The sequence below is a fragment of the Hypanus sabinus genome, chromosome 6 (assembly GCF_030144855.1).
Source record: "Hypanus sabinus isolate sHypSab1 chromosome 6, sHypSab1.hap1, whole genome shotgun sequence".
In the NCBI taxonomy this organism is placed as follows: Eukaryota; Metazoa; Chordata; class Chondrichthyes; order Myliobatiformes; family Dasyatidae; genus Hypanus; species Hypanus sabinus.
Genome location: NC_082711.1, coordinates 149,721,173 through 149,737,235, shown reverse-complemented (window position 1 = coordinate 149,737,235; position 16,063 = coordinate 149,721,173). Strand labels below are relative to the sequence as shown.

The following is a 16,063-nucleotide window of genomic DNA, read 5'->3' as shown; positions in this document are numbered from 1 at the left end:
CTGAATGCAGTAAAATCATGGAAGGAAAGCTGTGGGAATTTAATTTTAGGATATTAAAAGGAATAAATAGCCATCGTCAGAACAGTGGTCAGCAAGCTACTGGAATGTTGTAAAGCGTATTAGATGTCACTCAATAGCACATTTCATGGAGATATTCCAGGGCACCAGAAACTGGGATTCAATCCTAACCTAGAATGTTGGCTTTGTGGAGTTTGCATGTTCTTTCTGTGACCACATGAATTTCCCACCACCTCCCCATTGTATGTTCTGTTAGCTAATTGGTCACTGTAAATTGCTCCTAGCGTGCGAAAAGAGGAGAAAATGAGAATGCAGGAATCGTATGAATGGCCGATGGGCGATTGGTGCAGCCTTGGCAGACTGGAAGACCTGGTTCCATGCTCAATGCTTCTATGACCAAATATTCCATTGTTCCGCAATCTGTTTGGGATACGTCTTCAGACCCACCGGATGTGATGAACTCTTCACTTCAACAGCATGTAGATTTGGACAACAAATAATGACATCGGTCGGCAAACCTTTCATCCCAAGAGAATAAAAATGAAGTTGCTCATGAGTGCTTTGTTAAGTTTATTGGACTTAAGAGCAAAACCGCGAGCAAAGATGAACCACTCCACAACCATTAAAAGTAAGAGGCAAATGTCTCGTGGTCGGGATGTCACATGATTAAGTCTCTTGGCTGTCTTCAATCTCAGACGGCACCGTTAAGAAATCCTTAAATCTCTTGAAAAGTTACACCAATTATAACCGGGACTCGGCGTTGGATGTAACCCATTTGGTCTCTGGAATTTTCACTCTTTGAGACACGTGCGACCCTCTACCAGCCAGCAAACTTATGAAGGTGTGAACTTCGCATTCATTGGAGATTCACGCCTTTATTTCACCTGCTGCCTCTGTTGTATTTTGAAGTAGACAGTCGGAAAATTGGGTTTTAAACTCTGCACTTCGCATCAATCTGAGTCAGGCTCACTATATGACAGTGAGGCAGAAGCAATCAATAAAACGCAATTTACTCTGCTGTTAAACTGCAGTAAATCTGTAGCCTCCCGTTTTTTAAACACATCCTCCTCTGTTCCTCCTTCCCGACTCCCCACCCCTCTTGTATTAGCTCATTGGTTGCAGGTATTATCTCTCCGCAGCCGCACCCCACCTCTCTGTCATCTGTGAGTGCTTTGTTATGGCACGGGTTTTTTTTTAAGTGAGATCACCGTCTCTACGTTTGATGGATCTGGTCTAGCCACCGAAAAGCCAGCAAGAGACTCCAGTCTTCGCGATCTGTAGCAGTGCAAATTAGCTTCAGCTAGCTTTAGGTTCTTAGCACAGAACAGGATTGGTGTGCGAGTGCTGTTAAGCATGAACAGTTGCAGTTTCAGAGAGGCTTATCATGGGAATTAGGTGTATCCGTGGAGAGGGACAGAGTAATCTAATACGAGGTGACCTTTTGTTGGCTCAAATTTGACTTGCTGTTGTGTTATCGGTCAGAGCAATAACAAGCGTTGCCATCTGTGTGGCTGGGGATTACTGGGGAAATTGCACACCACTGATCGAATGCTGAAAGGAAGCCGCTGTGTAGACGAGAGAGCCAGGCTGCCTAGAGGGCCACTCAGATGCCTGCTTGCAGTTTGAAATCAGTTGTCTTCACCATCCATTCGCGGGGGCTCTTGTATACCAAAGAGGATTTCGGTGCTGTTGCCAGCGTGTCCGACTCCAGCGCCCCTTCACAGCACTTTTTTCTCAGTCCACTAGCATAGCTGCTTGACTATCGAGGAAAGAAACAGTTACTTTGGACAGGGAATATTCTTGGAACCCTGCTCGTTTCTGGATTTTGTGTATATATATATATATGTATGTATGTATGTTAACACACATATACATCATTTCGATTGAGATCTTGGGATGTACATTGGGATCTGAGACTTGCTGTGCTCTCTTCAGTGGTGAGTCTGACTTCTTACTAAAATCAGTACATTAAAATAAGAAAAAAAATTGCATGCAAGTTCCGAAAGCAAAGGCACGACCCTCTTATTTGGTGTAAACCCCCCGCTTTTATGTGTCCGATGTCCGAAGACCCTGTGCGATGTATTCGCAGCTGAAGACATTGATCAAAGGCGCGTTGTGCACTCTCTGAGGTATAGCTGTTTCTGATCTGTCCCGAATACTTGAGGCGGAGGAGCTGGAGAGGGTGGGGGTGGAGGTTAGACCAGCTCTAAGAAATATCCTGAGTCGCCTTTATCGTTTTGGTTACAGTTTTTTTTGTGTGTGGGTTGGGGGGGGGGTCAGTGTATCGTTATTTCAACAACAAATCTGTCCATAAAAGGCCAATGGTTGTTTGTAGAATTGACGAGGTCCATTTGACGGGATTTACCTCCGCCGGAACATTTTGTTCACTTCAGTGCCACTGTTAGCGATGTTTCTTATACGCTGTACATTTTGCGGTTGGAAATTTCAATCTGGCTTCCAACTTGGAAGGGGAAAACGTGCAGATTTTCCTTTCATTGCAATTGCAAGAGCTTTGTCAAAGAGTAATCTTAACGTCGAACCCTCTGTACAAGTGCAGTGCAAACTACTTTCTCTGAATGAATGAAATTGTTCTTCAGATCAGGTCTTGCCGTCAGCGACAACTGTGTAACTAGACTGAAGGGAATGACTCCAGGAACTGAAATTACAACCTGACACCTAATGATTCATTATTTCTGCAATGAATGGAGGAGAACGGTGAAGAAATTCCTGGAGGCTTTAATCACAGTTCTTGTTAATCGCACCGTGACTCTTCTTATAGAGTCCCGTTGAAATGGAGGGGGGAAAATTGTTGGTAATAAAGATGGAGTTTAAAAGATTTACTACATGGCGGTCGGGGTTAAGCAGCCAGTACAGCGGTACTTCATCATGCAAGAGGCATTGGAGATTATCTGCCCTGCTTGGATGCATTATCATAAAAAGTGATTTAAAGCTGATTGATGCAAATGGTCCTGAGTTCTTTTTTATATCATTAATGGACTCTTTCAGTGGCCAGAGGCAGTGATTAAGGCTGTCATTTAGGGGCAGCTCATTAAAGCCGAAACGTGAAACAGTTGGAGGGTGTAGTCCGTTTTCAGCTCCAATATTTTAAAGATGAACCCCACCACCTCACGGGTTGCTGAGGGATTAGCATCTGCCAAACAAATTACAGTATGTTTGATGTTTTGAGATTGACACACTGGACCTGATCTCATTTTAATGGAGGGACACAGTAGGGATCCTGAGCTTCCCTGCTGAGTTTAGTGTTGTGCAAGTGTGAAACGGCAGCCGCGCCGAAGGACGCTGCTGGGAGGAATCGGGGCACGATGTTTAATTTGCTGGAAGGGACAAGAGAGAGAAGTAAATCTTTACTGTAGACTTCTAGCCAAAACCAATAACACACAAACCGATGCCACATTTTGTAGTTTTTCCCAAGGATTTCATTTAATAGACAAGAATGAAACGTGCAAATTTTATTTTTAATATTTCAACTTTACAGAGGAAACAAAGTCTTAAATAGTTTTCACAATGTATGGATTGAATGTGCTATTTCAGTAGCCATCTCTACCCATTTCCCCTTAAATTCTGTAGTTAGTACGTTGTGAACGCGTTTTTTCCTGTTCCACCGTATTAAGATCTTATTACTTGATAAATGAACGAATCATTTATTTAAAAAAATGTTCACGAGCCTGAAATGAAAATCATCCATTTCTACAGACTCTGTGATATTAATCATACACCATCTGCATAACAGAGGCTGAGTTGTGCGATAATACATTCAGGTATTTGCACAGTGTTCGGTGTCATTTCTTAACCTAGCCCATTTCCAGTACTGAATAATCTGTGTGTCCTGACCAGCAGTCGTCTGAGGGGAAGTGTCCAATACAGAATGCGGGAATGAAAGAAATCTGCTGCAAGATTTTGAACTCAGTACAGATACCAAAGCTAGCGGACTCTTTGAACTGCAAATAACACTACTCTACTGAGACCAATTTCATAAAAATTTGAAGCCTGTTTTTATTGGCCATTAAAGCAACCTTTATTTTATAAGGGAATATTGCAGTAATTGCTTTTTACGTAGAGTACTTTGTAACACATATGAGCACTTGAAAGAGAAGCCATTCTGGTGTTGTCTACCGGGATTCAATGGCGCAATTAATTTTGCTCCATCTGTTCTTGGGACTTTAAAGGAAAATGGATTTTTTTTTGTTGAGCGTATTTTAATGAAGAAGATAAAGCGTGGCATTGATACCCCACAGGCTTGGTGCAGTAAGTTCAAATTATTGCTTAGTCTGTCAGGACTGGCTGCTTCCTCCGAGGCTGACATGACAGGCAGCCAGGGTCTGCCCTAAGTGTGCCATTCTCAGTGACAAACAGCCGCTTGGCTTCTGGTAAGACGCTATTAAAATGTCATTTTCGAATGACGAAGAGTCCAGGTGGGTCCCTGCTGGACACAAAATGCTTTCAGTTCGAACTGATGCCTCACCGCAGGATTTTATCGGCACCGCACCATCCTATTGATACTGTTTTCACATCTTATTATCAGGCGGGGAGGGAGGGGTGAAATCTGCTCTGTTGCTTTATAGTCCATTATCCTTAAGCGTAGCGGTTCAAGGATAAACCTTTATTGCTTTGAAGCTTTATTCATTCAGCGGCATTGGCTTCCAAGGTAATTCTTTATCCTACAGTCCTTCTTAATAATAAAGGCTGTTTCATTGGCCGCTTTAAATCACAGTGTGCTACTTGTACTTTAATAAATATTTCCAAAGAGCCATTCAGTTTACCACACACATGTTATTGAACATGCCACCAGAAATTCAATTTCCTTGGTCAATCCCACTGTAAATTACAGAACATTTCGCTGTTGAAAGGTTATAACTTTTGATTCTGCCAGTGTCAATGATTCAATAAGCATGATCTCCCACGTTCAATGTGAGAATTATTTTTAATTAATCTGCTGGAAATTTAAAAAGCACAAGCTGGAATTTGAAGCATTGTGATATTTAATGACCATTTACTTTATAGTTAATCAATACATCCGACAATATAACTTTTGTCTATGCTGACTGATTTTGTGTCTTCATATTGATCACAAAGCACATTCCTGATGAAAGTATTAATGTATGTAAGATTTAAACCCTTTTCTACTTAGTTCCAAATTCCTATAGTAAAACTATATTTTAAATCCATTAATATAATCTAAAATGCTAGTGCAGGTCATTAGTCAGGGATTCAATTTATACATTGAATATTGATTCATGGAAGGGTCTTCAGTTTTCACTCTGTTATATTGAAGGTGAGTTCAGGGCAGTGCCATGTCTGTTTATACTTCACTGGGACATGATGATTTGTTAAAACAATGTAAACATTCAGTAAAGTGAGTTTTTTTCTCTTTCTTGTAAATTTGTTAGGGTTACATTCACATATTTCAGTGAAGCCTTTAGAATTAAATCTTTTGGGTCTACTTTAAGTGGCAGAGCAGCTTGTGGCTTGAAGGTTAATTGGTAATCTATTTAATTATTAGATCTTGGTACTCCTTAATAAATATTTGCTGTCGCACTACCATACACTGCAATTGGCCGTGACAAGCCGAACACCGTAGTGTGTTGGTTTCCTTTGAGTATAGCTTGGACATAATAGTGAATGAGTGTGCCTAAATGGATTTAAGTCCCTTTCTACTAGCTTACTTGCTTCCTTCAAAGGTGCAAGATACACTGCCCTTGACATACTGCTGATATTTATAGTATCCTCCAGAATCTTGCCTTTATGTAATAAACCCAAAATTTGATTCATGATATATCTAAACACGTCATATATTGTAACAAGCAACATCCTTGAGGCTATTTTGTGAAGTTTATAAACTCACTCGTATTTCCAACACATCTGTGTGTCACATAGGACTATTCTATCCTACTCTTTGTGCTTCAAAAGCCAGTCTATTTCCATAATACTTTTAATATGTTCCTGAGAAAAAATGTTTAAGATATCCTGTCGCATGTATTTATCAGGATACTGCTACAGGGATATGATAGAAACTATGCTGAAACCTTTTTTCCTACTGGACTGGAGTGGGACAAAATTGCATTATATAGTACATTGTATATCTTGAGAGCATCATAAAACATTTCAGTCAATGCTAGACCTTGTAATTTAGTGTGTTATATTCAACCTATGTGTACAATGATGGAAATTCAATCTTTTTTTAAGGACTGGGGAGGTAAAAAGCTTGTTTCAAAATGTGACAAATTTGTATCTGATTGTGGAAAAGATTTTACATATTTATTTGAATAGCTTTACTACCCAAAATCATGATAGTTACGATTGAGACCAGTGTGTGAATGAATTTAATATTCAACTGTGTATTTGCCGTGTATTCATATTAAAGCAGCACTTGTAGAGTACAGTCGATCAGTATTGCCTGGATTTTTTTCACTCATGCAGATCATGTTCTTATCTCTTGAGAAATGCTGACTCACAGTTTTGCCACTCAACAAATATCAACATAATGATGAGTTTTTCTTCTGTAAAGGTAATACAGCAAACTAATGGCTGTGAATACACTGGGAAGGTGAACAGTGTGGGCTCATTAACAGAAGAAGGCAGGCTGAAGTTAAATTTTATGTAATATCAGCGTACATTCAATGAGTTTGGTTTACTAATGTTCACTATAAGCTAATAATTCATGACAAATTTATTTTTTAATCACAGCACATTTTCTTCTGTGTATCAGACCACAGGCTGAACAACTTTATGAGAATTCCCTTTTCATTACCCTTAAGAGCTTGTCTGCAGCAATCCTGTGTATTTCTTGAAAACCAATGTGCTTTTGAATAGTGTTCTTGCAAAATTGAGTTTTTACCTACATCAGTAAACTTCACCTGAAATCCAGAGAAACATTTTGCTTCAGGACAGCCCGCTAGTTCGCAGCTATAAATATGACAGCTGCTGACCGTAGTGTAGACTGAAAATGGTTCTTTCTCCTGCGGCAGTATGCCGTAAATATTAAAACTCATTGTGTCTGAATGTGAAAATCTCTCCCTGCCGTACAAATTTGGTTTTTATTGTGATTTAAATTATTTCCCACTTTGTCATGAACATGGTTTTTCTATACCATTTCATTCCACTCTCCCCTCCCCACTGAACTTTGTTTTAACCGTAAAAAGCAACTAAGAATTTGCTGTCTTCTGGCATACTGTCAGTAAAAATGAATTTACCTTTAAAATTAGGCTTTAAGTGAAAAATCAGGATGATAATAATCAGAATCTGGCCACAATTTTTTGGGTGTGTTGCATGGAATCTGCTTTATACCTGCCCTTGCACAGTGTTGTATGCCATTTAGACATTTACAAATCCCATGACCCTTTTTCGAATGCTACCCATCACTGGTATTTCACTCCAGCTGGGCTCCCAACATTTTTACACCAAAAGCTCTGTACCTTTCCTCTCTGCAAAAGGGATCCTGCGCCGATAAACCATGAGGGTTGCTCCCCGTGATCTGAGCCAAACTTCTCCAAGCTAAATCAAGCCAAGCTGAATATTGAGCTGTAACTAAACTCGGAGATTTATCTCTCAGATCAATCATTATGTTCTATCCACAGTGCTATCAGGTCCCGGATCCCATCTACTTTGTATTGCAATGCAGCAAAATCTCACTGCTCCAACTTACAACTGATGTTTCATCTATTTTTGTTTCTGTCCTATGTTGCTTACCATCTTTAAAGTAAGAGTTTAAGCTAAATAGATGATAATCTGTACTTTTTAGGACTTTTGGGGGGAAAAGCTAAATTGGAAAAATTTTGGATACACTTAAAACATGATCTCTTATTCAGTCACTTTAAGTAAGTAGATACAGTACAATACATATTGTGGCAATGTTTCTTCACTGCCACAGCAATCTGCAAGTAATAGAAACTGTTCATAGCTTGCAACATTATACACTTGCTGTACTCTTCAACAAATTCTATTTTAGCTTAACATGAATGTTATATTTATGACTAATTTTGTTATAATACGGGTTATGTGCCATAGCTTTATTCTATTCCAAGACTGGTTCAAACTTAATCCTCCATCTTGTCCTTATGTTCCCTCAGTACTTACTTGCTTTAGTGTACCGCAGGATAATATTGCGGATAAAAGTTGGATTTGCAAGATCCTCAATTTACATGAAGGTCTTTGAAAGGTGCTGAGGTTCTATTTCCTCTTCTTGAAATTCAGCACACAAAAAAAACACCAACTGAGGGAGCACCATACTGGCGTGGTATCCTTCAAATGATATGTTAATCCGTGGCCCTATTTGTCCTTTGGGCAATCCCATGACACTTCTTCAAGAAGGGTGGCAGGATTGTCAGTTTTATACTAGTTAGCATCACTAGAACAAGATTTCTAGTCATTATCTGTTTCTGTGGAGCTGACTACATTCAAATTAGCTGTCACTTTCCCGATGTTATAATAAATGCAATTCAGAATTACTTGATTCTGAAGTATTTGGGTCATACTGAGGTGCAGAGAGCTATATCAATGCAAATTATTTTTTAAAAAGCTGACTTGTACAGTGTTCCCGTCATTTACAAAACGGGCCACGTGACTTAGAAAGTAATACACCCAAATAAATACTTGCGAATGTTGTGCAATATTTCTGTGTTGGGCACTCTACAAGAAATGTGTATAAAAGTGGAGACAAATCATCACATGATGACATTAAATTCTGTGATGTGTAGCTACCACTCAATGTTTTAACTACCTACCATCTGTCATATTCTTCAATAGGTGCTCCAGCACAGAAAACAGCTGGCACTGAACCAAGTGCTGATAAACTATCTCCAGACTAGTTCAGCCATTAAGCAATTTTTTTGCTGTAAATATTTAATAAATGAATCCCTGTAAAGTCATTAAACTCAATGAGCAAATGGTCTTTTACTGCATTGTAACCATTTTTAAACTGTTGTGATTACAATGCAGCAGAGTTGGATGGCAATAGTACAAGAAATAGCTGCACTACGTATTTTCATTATAGGAAAGATGTCTGAATTTTGAATATTCAGATAGCCTGTTGATTGTGCCTCTTCCTGGCCTTATGCTGAGTTGGAATAATTCAGAACAGCTTGGATTTTTGGTTTAAACTTATTGTATTTTGCAAAAATGGAAATGAAAGAAGTCTGGATTAGATTAATGTAAGAGGACATTTATTGTAGAATGAGGGTTTGATGTTTTAAACTCAATTCCTACACACTGAGGAATGTCACCACAGTTACCAACACTGCCAATGCAAGCAATGGTGCACTGATATTCATGACCCAGTGCCTTTGATTCACCAACCACCAATATTCCCTTCAGCTCGACAATGTGCCTTTTGTCGTCTTTGGGATGTGTTGGTCACTGTGGGAGATGCGGGTAGGAACGGCAATAATCTCAGTTCTGAACAAGGGAACAATCAATTATCTCGGTGTCTGTATGGCTATCACGACATCATTATGCTGCTGATTGGGGTTTTTTTGGTGTGTGTTGTAGCCCATGTCGAATTAAAATAGCATTTTATATAACTTTGCGGGAGGAAAACTTTGGAAAATAGTGGTAAAAAATATTTATTTAAATGAAACCATTCAATTAGATTTTTTTTCTGTATGTCCAAAAGAGAGTGGGGGGGGGGGCGAAGTGAGCCGCTAAAAAGGGGGCTTGTTAAAGTCAAACCTTTCGCTGCTCCCCACAGCTGCACGCCATCCGTCTTGAACATGCTCAGTTTCCCGAAGCAGCAACAGCTCCTGAACGAAACGACAATAATCAAAAAGGACAGCAGCTGAGGTGCTGGTTAGCGGCAAATCAGAGCCTAATGAGTTACAAGCAAGGCTTTGAATTTGCAATTCTAGTGCGGGCGAGGAGAGGATTTTGTCGCCCTCCCCTCCCCTCGCTTTGGAGACGGGTTCTCGCCTCACACTGGGCAGCAGGTGCGAGCCACCTTCGTCTGCTCAAATGGTTATTAGCTGATGATGAGCGAGACAAATCTCCGGTCATCCATCCAACTGCGAGGGTTCGGAGGTCATCGAATTCAGGATTCCCAGGAGAGCAAGAGATTATATAGCTTACCTGCAAGCTGAAATTGAAAAGATCTTCAGCGGAGGGGAGTCCTGTCAAACACATCACGCTGAGGCACTTATTGTTATTTTATTGCTCTTTGTTGACAGCCGAGGCAAGGCTGAAAGGCTTTCATGTTTATTCAGGGTTTGGGGGCGGCTGAAGCAGAAAAAAAAGCAGGGTTTATTGAAAGGGTTGATGTCGGAGTACAGAATCCTCTCTGTTGCACATTTTTTTTTCTCTCTCTTCTGGTCCTGAAACGGTAACAGATTTAACTTTGTCTCGCATTCATTGCAAATTTCGTTTTATAGACACCATAAATAATATATAAAAGCCACATACAGCCACGGGCTTCATCCGTGGCCGTATAGCTGCAGACCCAGTAATAAGTTAAACATGTCAGATTCGGATGCCTGGAGACACAGTCTCACTGTTGGGCTCCAAGCAACAAACGCGGCACATTGGAGATTTTTCAGGCTGCAATTTAATGTTATTAGTCATCTACCTGCCACAGTGTAACCTGGGGACGGTGCTGGCTCCGAGTTCTGCAAGGTTAACTCATTTAGTGTTCCATGGACTTATTCGCATTCTGTTCAATCCGCACTTTGTGTATACAACAAATTACGGATAATTTAATGTTGTTCATGGAATTTGCTCACGCCCACCCCCATGATACATAAAATGGGCTTGCTATGACTGCAAACTTGTGCGATTAAAAACATATTTGCCATTGGAATTGATTTGTTATTATCAAATGTATCAAGATAACAGCGAAAAGCTCGTCTTGCAAACTATTGGACAGATCAAATCATTGAGGTTGTACAAGGCAAAACAATAACAAGATGATGTTTTAGGTCACATATACATTTTAAAACGACAAAATTAAAAAAAAATACAGCCAGTTATTTGGAAGGTGATGTTGGTGAGGACTATGCTGTATTTGGCTGAGTCCCACACTCAATTTTGTCTGTGCTGATCACCAAATTTGCAGTGACCCCTTCCAGCACTGGGTCTGTGGTTCACCGTTCTTCAAGTGCACATTCAAGTACTACTTAAAAAATTGCTGCATCTAAGATTCATTCAGGCAGTCAGTTCCAGAACCCTTCCACCTTCTGTTAGGGAGAAATATAGTCCTTGACTTAATTACTTTGAGTCCCCTTGTTTTCATCCCTTAGCTAAAGAAGATGGATCTTTCCTATTGTCTATATCAAGATCCCTTAATTTCACACACTTCAATTAAAGTTCATATTAATTTCTACTGTTCTAAAGTAAACACCTTGATCTATCCAGATTTTGCTCATTGCTAAGAGTGGCATGTTCTGCCTTAAATTTCTGCCAGAGTTTGGTAGGTGTTTGATCAGTCAAGGTTGGAGTGAGAAAGCAGGAAAACTGGGTTGAGAGGGAAAGTAAATCAGCCATGATTGAATGGTGGAGAAAACCCAATGGGCTGAATGGCCCAATTCTGCATCAACATGTTATGGTTTTATAATCCTCCCCACTGTCACCAATTTAATACTACTATATCTAAAAGTAAACTGTTGCAATGGTAATTGATTGGCCAAAGAGATAATGATGGCAATCTTGGTAGGTCAAGCGATATCTGTCAAACATAGTTGAACTTTCAGGTCGATAATTCATCAGGTGTGAGTTTGGTGAAGGTTTGTCTCATCTAGAATGTCTCATCTATCCATTGCAAACTTGGTGGAATTTTATTTGCAGTTTTCCCAAATTGCGGCCTATTCACGGACCTAAATATCAGCTTTGACTAAAGTAAGGGAAACATGGTGACACAGCCTTCCTTTTCCTTTCAAAGGCTGTCATTTTGTTGGTTACATTCCCAGTTCTATGACATTCTGTGCAAAAGCTGTGGAAAATGAGAGTTGACAGGAATCTCCGTAAAAATCCAAAATAATTATCTGTAATTAATGGAGAAACAAATCTTCCAAAATAGATGAAAAAATACTTTGTTGCATTGTCAGCACTGCTGTTAAATCATTAAATGGCTAGTCATGCTGCTAAAGATATTGGCAATCGTCAACATTTTTCTGGTATAAAATTAAACTTCATGCATTATTCATTGGTGTAAAATAATTCAATTCAAGGCATAAAATATGAAATAATGCAACAGCTACAAAATATTTTGCACTGTCTTTGTATTTTTGCATTGCCCTGTTTCGTTTTATGTATTTACCCATCGCTGGCTTTGCCTGTCTCATTCCTGTGAAGTCACCTAGCCACGTTTTCCCAAAAGGCTCAATATAAATCCAGGTGGTCATGCTGAGCCTGGCTTTTAACAGTAATGGAAGTGAAATTTCCAAAACCAAACGTAAAAACTGGAACTGGCCTGTGGCTGTAAGGAAACATCTTGTTCAACGTACTGAGGCTTTTGTTGTATGGTGATTCTCTCTAATACTGATTCTTAACAGAGTGAAAGGTAAAAATGCTGCAAAAATAACAGGGGGTGCCCATTGTAAGGAAACATAATAGGCATCTTGGACATTGAGATGTGAACCTGAAGGTTGGTAAAGGCAGCGGGTTACATGAAAGTGGCTGCACTATTTGCCACACAATTAACCTGATTTTCATTGAACTGCGAGACTGCTGAATTCAGCCTAGTTTTATGTCACTGACGGGAATAGACTGAGACTAATCCTTTATGTTGCTAGCTGATTAAACACATCTCAACATCAATGCCAAAAGAAAATTCTTTCTGTGAGTTATTGTGAGTGTAATCCTTTCAACTTTATCTCTCAAAATCAAAAGCATTTGGGATGATTTTCTTTAAATGATTGCCTTTCAACAATGCCACACAAATATAGTTATGCTCAGTTATTTTACAATGCACAGTATAATAGCAGCTGAAGTTGTGAAAGAGTGGTTTAATTCTGTCACATTGTTTAAACAATGAAAAACTATTCCTCCATGCAAGGCAATGTTTGCTGGCATATGGTACCACCGGGAGCAGCAATGCTCAATGTACTCTCAGTCTTGGAGGCCTTTGAACATAATCAGTGATAGTAGTCTTACCGTTTGAGTCTGACTCTGCATGCCTCTACATAAGGACTCGCTGTAGCAATGACTAACACTATGCCATTAACGTAACAAGACATTCTTAGCAATGTCGCAGAAGCATGTTGATTTAGAAAATATATGTAACACTGGACCACCTCAGAAGCTGCTGAGGCAGAATCCCAAAAGGCAAGGAAAAGACTTGCGTGGTGTTTCCCTTACTACTGAACTGTGGCTGCCTTTGGAGAGGAGGGAAGGTGGCTCCCAACTGGTGCAGAACAAGTTCCTAAATAATAATAACACCGGAGGTAACTCCCATCCTCTAAAATAATACCAAGAAATCATTTTATCCATTGTAAAACACAGATAGTGGCATGGTATAATGCTCAATCTGACAGTGAGTTCCATTTTATTCTTATTGTTGACAATGGAGCCTTGTAATTGTGCTACAGTTATATATGTACTATGCTGCTGACCTGATACTTTCATGCTTTCCCCTGCTTGGGGTGTCTGGACTGAGGGCCACAATACCACATTAAGTGGCAAGATCTATGGGACTAAGATGATGAGAAATAGCTTCACTCAGAGTTCTCTCTAACAGAATGTAGATCAAGTTGTTGAATGTATTTTGGGAGAGGGTAAGTGGATATACATAAAAGGCATCTAGGGATATGGAGGAAGAATGGAAATATGGCATTGAAGTGACTCAACCATGGTCATACTGAGGGTGGAGCAGGCTCAAAGAACAAAGTGGCTTACTCCTATTTTCCATGTTTCTATGTTATTATTTCAGTTATATCCTGAAATTTATAATATTAAATCGTACATACATAATTTTAGCAAAAATACCGTGTACTGGTTGAACACCACAATTACTGAGTATTGGTTTGCAGAGAGAGAAAAAAAACAGTAGCTACTGATATTTCCACGGTAAGCTATAAGCTTGGGGGTTTGCTTTACAATCTATCCGAATAAACTGCTCTCTGGAAACTAAAGAGAGTCTAGAGGATTAAAGAGAAGCATAGTCTTAAAGTTGCCAGCTAATGCAGCTAAGTACAATGTTGGTACTGTTGATTAATTCCTCTTGCTGGTTCAGACTCCAGTATTTGCAGCTGATATTAATAGAATGGATCTGAGTGTTAACAAACAACTTCTTCAATCAAATGTTGTTCTGCCAAAGTGGGAGTAGGTGAACACGAACTTCAAGTTAATCAAATCAACAGATTTTGAAATCTGACTGTGTTGCATATTATCTCAGAGTGTGCATCATTGTTAAAATTCAGCTGCTCATGGAGTTTTTCCAGCACTGAAAAATTAAGGAAAACTAACATGTTTTTCACTGTGCTATTTTTACATATGGGACAACTAATTATTGTAACTTTGCATGACAGTTATCAGTCATTTTCTTGTACCTGACTTATCTGGATGATTCACTTCTGATGTCTGAATTAATTACAGAGTTATAGATAGATTTTGCAATTTGGCAATTGTCAAATAAAGCACCTTCATTGAATCTTATTATTAGGAGGAAATTGATGAGCTGTTTAAAAAGATACTTTCAGTTCAGAGTGGCCTTGGAAGAAGGACAAAATAGTCATTTCCTCTGCTCCCATATTCTCAGACTCAGAAGAGCAAACAATCAATCTCTGTAATCTTGAGGTGGAGTAAATCCAAGAAGTAATGTGGCTTTATTTAATCCCTTGTGGAAGCTACAAAGCTTTTGGCCACCCAGCAGTATTATTGGACTCAATATGCTGCATTTTATCTGTAATTCACCTAAAACTAAATAGCTTGGGTCTTGTTTGCTGCAAAATTGGATGTTCTAATAACAAGAAAAAATTACATTTCTGTAATGCTTTTGATGCAATAACTCACGTCAAGGTCCTTCATAAGAAGGTTACCTAATTCATTATGACACTGAGGAATGTTAGGTATAAGGGCAAATGTAAAGAAATAGACTTCAGGAGGCATCTGATGGAAAGTGAGAGGTGGATAGGTTTAGGGAAGAGTCAACCTCAACTGTTTCTTCCTCTACATAGATGCTGCCTGACCTGTGGAGTTCCTCCAGCATTTCCTGTGCTGCTGTAGATTTTCAGCATCTGCAGAATCTCTTGTGCTTAGGGAGGTAGCAGAGCGCTTATGGTTCAGGCATTTGAGGCAACAACTGCTGTTCGTAAAGTAAGTAATTTAGGAAACTACAAGAGGCTAGAACTGGAGCAAGAGATTTCGGAAGCTTGTATGGCTGGAGGAGGCTTCATAGATAGGGAGTGAGTGAGATCATGGAGCCATTTGAAAAGATGAGAATTTTTAAGATTGCTTTGTTGAGCCAGAAAGCAGTGGAGATAAATGAGCTCAGCATGAAGGCTAAGCTAAGTTGAGATGTCATCAGCAGAGTTTAGAGCAAACACAAATTAGATTTAAAAATGGAAACCTAGCCATTAAAGCAATGAAGTAGTCAGGTCTAAAAGATGCTAAGGAGCTTGAGTAGGCAATCATAATGTCAATATGGATATGTAATTTGATTTTTTTCTTAGTGTCTACAAGACTTCAAGGTGATGAATGTTTTTTTTTAAACCATCAGACGAATACTACATACCAAGGAATGGAGATGTTGGCTTGGAAACACTATGTTTGCTGCATAAGAGCAGTGTTGTATTTTTGTCTTCTCAGTATCTTGTTGGACATAATTTCTGCTTATCCTGGACTTGTGGAAAGTTGGAGATGTGGAGAGAGATGTGCAGTCCTGTGGAACATCTCTTTGTGTTGATTGAAGATGTTTCTAAGGTGTGGAATGTAGATAAGAAGTAGGCAGAAGAGAGGCAGGGGCGATAGGACCTGGAAAATACCAGAGGTTATGTAGCAGAAAAAGCTAAGAATGGGCCAAGTTTAAAAAGTCCTGCTGAACAGAGGAGAGGTATTGATGGAGTAAAGTGTAGATCTTAAATTCAGGTTCAATTAATTTACATTGTCT

General features: G+C 39.4%; 1 protein-coding gene across 9 annotated transcripts in view; it reads left to right on the top strand.

The window, feature by feature from the left end:
• The window catches only part of auts2a (activator of transcription and developmental regulator AUTS2 a), a 1,137,604-nt gene that overhangs the window by 949,585 nt on the left and 171,956 nt on the right, over positions 1–16,063 (top strand). The window lies entirely within an intron of this gene.